Source organism: Vulpes lagopus, chromosome X, assembly GCF_018345385.1.
Source record: "Vulpes lagopus strain Blue_001 chromosome X, ASM1834538v1, whole genome shotgun sequence".
NCBI lineage: Eukaryota > Metazoa > Chordata > Mammalia > Carnivora > Canidae > Vulpes > Vulpes lagopus.
Window position 1 is genome coordinate 14,470,557 of NC_054848.1, and position 5,786 is coordinate 14,476,342.

General features: G+C 40.3%; 1 pseudogene; it reads right to left on the reverse strand.

Moving 5' to 3' along the window:
• Positions 1 to 327: 327 nt before the first annotated feature.
• On the reverse strand, positions 328 to 715 carry LOC121483492 (annotated as a pseudogene).
• Between the last annotated feature and the right edge of the window lie 5,071 nt (positions 716 to 5,786).

Below are 5,786 nucleotides of genomic sequence, written 5' to 3' on the forward strand. Positions count from 1 at the left end.
AGAGAGAAATCCTCAAGCTGACTCCCCATGGAGTGTGGAGACACACTTCAGGCTGGATCCCAGGACCCCAAAATCATGACCTGAGGTGAAATCAAGAGTCAGCTGCTCAACCAACTTAGCCACCCAGGTGCCCCCAAAATAAAATCTTCAGACAAAACAAAACAAAAAGCCCTCAGAAGTTTATTATATTATAGTTCCAAAGGTCAAAAGTCCAAAATGGATAGGCAGGGCTGTGTTCTTTGTGGAGTCTCTAGAGGAGAATTGGTTTCCTTGCCTTTTCCAGTTTTTTTTTTTTTCAGTTTTATACCTTTATTTGACAATCCGAGATTAGTTCTCATCCACATTAACAGTCTGTAGATTTTTGAAAGTGGTGACAGTACGTAGGTAACCAGCGTGTAGAGCTTGTTTGGTGAATCTTCATCCTCATTACGTTTTCTGGACAACCGCACATGGATATGGTACGGAACATTCCTTTTTCCTTTGGCCCAGACAGCTTTGTTGAGCCTGGTGTCAATGTGCACATCTGGAGTTCCCATCTTCTTCATGGCAAATTTCCGGATCTCTTTGAGTGCCCGAGGGGCACGCTTCTTGAAACCCACTCCATGGATACGTTTGTGAATGCTGATGGCGTATTCTCTGGTCACTACCTCATTGATGGCAGAACGGCCCTTCTTCTCGCCACCCTTCTTTGCAGGAGCCATTCTGCCGGGCCCTAGTTGGAAGGCGCCTTTTCCAGTTTTAGACACCACCTGCATTCATTGGCTTGTGGCTGCTTCCTCCATCTTCAAAGCCAGCAGTATAGCATCTTCCAACCTCCCTCTCTCTCACTCTAACCTTTGCTTGAATTGTCACATCTCCTCTGACTCTGACTCTCCTAACCCATTTTTCCTGCATAAGGACCCTGTGATTATACTGGGCACACCTGGGTAATCCAAGTAATTTCTCCATTCGACACCCTGAATCACATCTGCAAAGTCCCTTTTGTCACATGTTCACAGGTTCCAGGGATTAGGATGTAGACATAGGGGAAAGGCATTATCCTGTCTACCAAAATACCATAATTTAAAATAAGGCTTTGGGGCACCTGGGTGGCTCAGTGGTTGGGCACCTGCCTTTGGCTCAGGGCATGATCCCAGGGTTCTGGGATCACATCCTGCATCAGGCTCTCCACAGGGAGCCTGCCTCTCTGTCTGCCTATGTCTCTGCCTCTCTGTGTGTGTCTCTCATGAATAAATAAACAAAATCTTTTTAAAAATTAGTAAAAAAATTAAAAACTAAGTTTCAATATATAAGTAGAAATAATTTCTTCATATCATCAAATACCCATTCACTATTCAAATTTCCAATTGTCCCATAAAATATCATACACTTTTTTACACATTAGGTTTAAAAAAAAAAAAAAGGATGCAAATAAGGTCCACACTGCAATTATAAGATATGCTTTGAGGTCTCTTTTAATCTATAGATTTCTCCTCCATCTCTCTTTTTTCCTTGCAGTTTATTAGTTGAAGAATCTTGGTTTCCATGGTCTAGACTTTGCTAATTGCATTCCCATAGTTTATTTTTTTTAATGCAATTTTTTTTAATTTTTATTTATTTATGATAGAGAGAGAGAAAGAGAGAGGCAGAGACACAGGCAGAGACAGAAGCAGGCTCCATGCACCGGGACCCCGACGTGGGACTCGATCCCGGGTCTCCAGGATCGCGCCCTGGGCCAAAGGCAGGCGCCAAACCGCTGCACCACCCAGGGATCCCGCATTCCCATAGTTTAATGTGTTACTCTCTCCCTTATATTTCTTATAAACTGGTAGTTTAGAGCTTGGTAAGATTCAAGTTCTATTTTTTTTTTTTTTTTTTTTTTTAATTCTGCAGGACTGCTTTCCTGGGTAGTACATAATGTGTTCTTCCATCAGGAGGCACATAATGCCTGGTTGTCTCTCATTTTATGATATCAGCAGATGTTCATATGCAGTGCCTCAATCTATTAGGTCAGCAGTTCTCAAAGTGTGGTCCTCAGACCAGCAGTACCTGCTTCACCTGGAAACTTGTCAGAAACGCCAAGTCTCACTCCAGACTCACTGAACCAGAAATGCTGAAGTAGGGCCTAGCAATCTGAGTTTTAACAAGTCCTCTAGGGGGGTTTGATGCAGGTTAACATTTGGGAAGCCTCGCTGTTAGTTCCTCAAGGGTTGCTCAAATCTAATATTTAAGACTGACATTAACTCAAAAGGGTTTAGGCAAAATAAAGAAAAACCTCTGGAAGAAGTACAACCATGCTCAAATGAGGCAACTAGAAGAGCAAGCATATTTTTAAATAATTCGAAAGGCGTAAATATGGAATCAACACTGCTTCACTGAGAAACACACATTAGAAAAAAATAAACTCACAAATAGAATACATTAGTGGTTGCAGAGCAGGGAGGGGGTGGAGGTTGAAATGGATCAAGGTGGTCAAAAGGCACAAAACTTCCAGTTATAAGATAAACAAGTCCTGGAGATGTAATACACAGAGTAGAAACTGTGGTTACTAATACTACATTGTATATTTAAAAGTTGCTGAGAGCAGATCTTAAAAGTTTGAATCACAAGAAACAAATTTTATGGCTATATGTGGTAATGGAGGTTAACGACTTATTGCGATCATTTTGCAATATATGCAAATATCGAATCATTATATTGTACACCTGAAACATTATATTAGTTTATAATATAATAGTTTATTAATTATACCTCAATTTAGAAAAGAAAACAAAAGATTGAGAAGCACCGGTCTAAACCCATTAAAAGCAAAACAAATACATTAGAGAAATTCAAATTTCTCTAAAAAGAATTTCTCAAAAAGAAAGGCTTACTCGTTTAAAATATTTTAAATTACTTCTTGAAATAATCGGATAGATTAGGAATGCTTTAGATTCTACACAGTCTCGTCAAGATTTTTTTAAATGGAGAACAACAATAATGTTGAGTTAATAAACAAGTGGATGGAAAAAAGGCAATGCTTTGGGCACTTTGGCATTCGAAGGCTTGAATTCAGAAAGATACAACCACAATTCAAATTATTCCATACAGGTTTTATAGCAGTACCTCTACTTCCAACATATACAGTCTCTGAATAGAGAATAATAGAGAAAGCATGGGGAGTCAGGGGATCTGGATTAAATTTGGCTCTGCCCCTTTCTGAGACTGTGACTAATTTAAAGTGCACTGGACTGTACAGTAAGTGGAAAACAACCCCACCAGCCAGCCATAACCCCTCTCAGGCTGGTCCAGACAACCTGCCTCAAGGCAGTATCCGGCTTCCTAATGCATCTACAAAACACCTTGTACCTTCATTTCTCATTCAGGCAAGAAGTGTTACTGAGCTTGCTACATGCCAGGTTCTGTGCTAGAAGCACACAGTCTGCAGACAAATAAGCAATTTCAAGGGTAAGGGCTATCAGCAAGGTTAACACATATAGACACATATAGACACCAATGGGTATCCATTTCTTGCAAATGGACCCTTATATGTTTGTGTAAATGAATAAAAATAACCCTTCGTGCAAAATTCTGCAAACTTTCAATATAGGACACGGTGAAATTAGACAAACTAACAGAAAATTCACTCAGAGAACATTTTCTTCCTTTTCTTAAAGAAGTTCTTTAGCTCCTGGCTTTTGGAAATTTCCACCAAACTCTTCATACATTCTCAGCAAGTTGTCTTTCCAAACCTTGCCCCTAGGCATCTAGAGGGAGGAAGTCAGTCAACCACATGGTCTAAAGCCTGGGGTCCAGCAGGTCTTGAATAGCAATAGTGCTCTCAGTGGCCTCTCTTCTCCTGGCTAGTGCCAGGGACCTCAACCCAGGTGCCTGAGAAAAGAAGATGGAAAGTTGTGGTTTTGTTAGGATGCTTTGTGTAAACCCATAGTGTGCAAAACCTTTTTTATTATATAGTGTCAGCTAGGAAAGGGGAAAAAAAAATATACCAAGCCTAAGTCTGCAAGCTTCCAAAGCACGACACAACACATTAAAGGTTTAGTGTCATGAACAATCAGGTCCTTGTCGTCTACCCATTTGCTAGCACAGTTTCCACAAATAACAGGCAAGCTCTAAATTTTCATAAAACATTTTGGCAGCTCAGGATGGGCCAGCTCTCTGGCGGTCTCTCTAAGGAAATGACTGCAAATGTTTTTTGGTGTGAACAGCCTTAAGTATTTTAAATCCTTGGTAAATAGAGTTGCCAAAAGTCCCAAAAATGTTTTACTATTTCTGAATTGGACATTCAGGATGATTTCTGGGGGAGTTTTTTCAACAACAAATATTTCAGTAAATGAGTTATCCAAATTCCCTTTCTTAAATGTTGATGACTCTGGAAGACCTTGTAAACGAGAAACAAACCTTAGTAGCCAAATTGCAAAGATTGAGATAAATAGAAATTTCCTAGAAAGCACACTATAAAGACAACATGGCTATTGAGGCTTCCAGGAATAACATACACCCACAGTTTTTACTATATGAGAATACGGATTTTTTTAATTTAAATTCAATTAGCCAGCATATAGTACATTATTAGTTTCAGATGTAGTGTTCAAGAATTTATCAGTTGAGTGTAACACCCAGTGCTCATCACATCCCATACCCTCCTTAATGCCCACCACTCAGTTATGCCATTCCCCCCCACCCACCTCAGCAACCCTCCCCTCCAGCAACCCTCAGTTTCTTTCCCTGAGTTAAGAGTCTCTCATGTTTGCCTCTGTTTTCCCTCCCCTTCCCCTATGATCCTCTACGCTGTTTCTTATATTCCACATAGGAGTGAAACTATATATGATAATTGTCTTTCTCCAGTTGACTTATTTCACTCAGCATAATACCCTCTAGTCCCATCCATGTCGATGTAAATGGTAAGGAGAATACTGATTTCTAAATTAAAAAAAAATTTTTTTAAGATTTTATTTATTTATGCGTGAGAGACATAGAGAGAGAGGCAGAGACACAGGCAGAGGGAGATAAATCAAAATTTTGAGTAATGAGCATAACTTTACGAACCTGAAATGATGCTAGACTTCTTTCAGCAAGTTATCCTAAAGAATGTTAATTCTAAATCTGGCCAAAATGGTAGCCACTAGCCACATGTAGCTACTTTCTTTTTTTTTTTTTTAATTTTTATTTATTTATGATAGTCTCACAGAGAGAGAGAGAGAGGCAGAGACACAGGAGGAGGGAGAAGCAGGCTCCACGCACCGGGAGCCTGACGTGGGATTCGATCCCCGGTCTCCAGGATCGCGCCCCGGGCCGAAGGCAGGCGCTAAACCGCTGCGCCACCCAGGGATCCCATGTAGCTACTTTCAATTAATGAAAATGAAATAAAATTTAAAATTCAGTCCCTTAATCACATTAGCCTCATTTCAAGGGCTATACAACTATATGTGCCTAGTGACTGTGATATTGGACAGTGTAGAACATTCCTATCTCAGAGAAAGTCATACAGAACAAAACTGTTCTAAATCCTTACTACTCAAAGGGTGGGTTAGCAGCTTCAGCAGCATCCAAGTGCTTGTTAAAAACACAGACTCTCATGCCCCCCACACACCTGCTTCATCAGAATCTTCATTGTAACAAGAGGCCCAGGCGATTTGGGTGCATATGAAAGTTTGAGAAGCACTGGTTTGAATCAGCGTTTTGCAAAACTGGCTTTGATCATAAGAATCACCTTGAATACTCATTAATCATTCAGAGTCCAGGGCCTTGCCCTCCACCTACTAAATTTGACTCTTCAGAGCAGGTGTATGGAAATCTGTGTGTTAAGC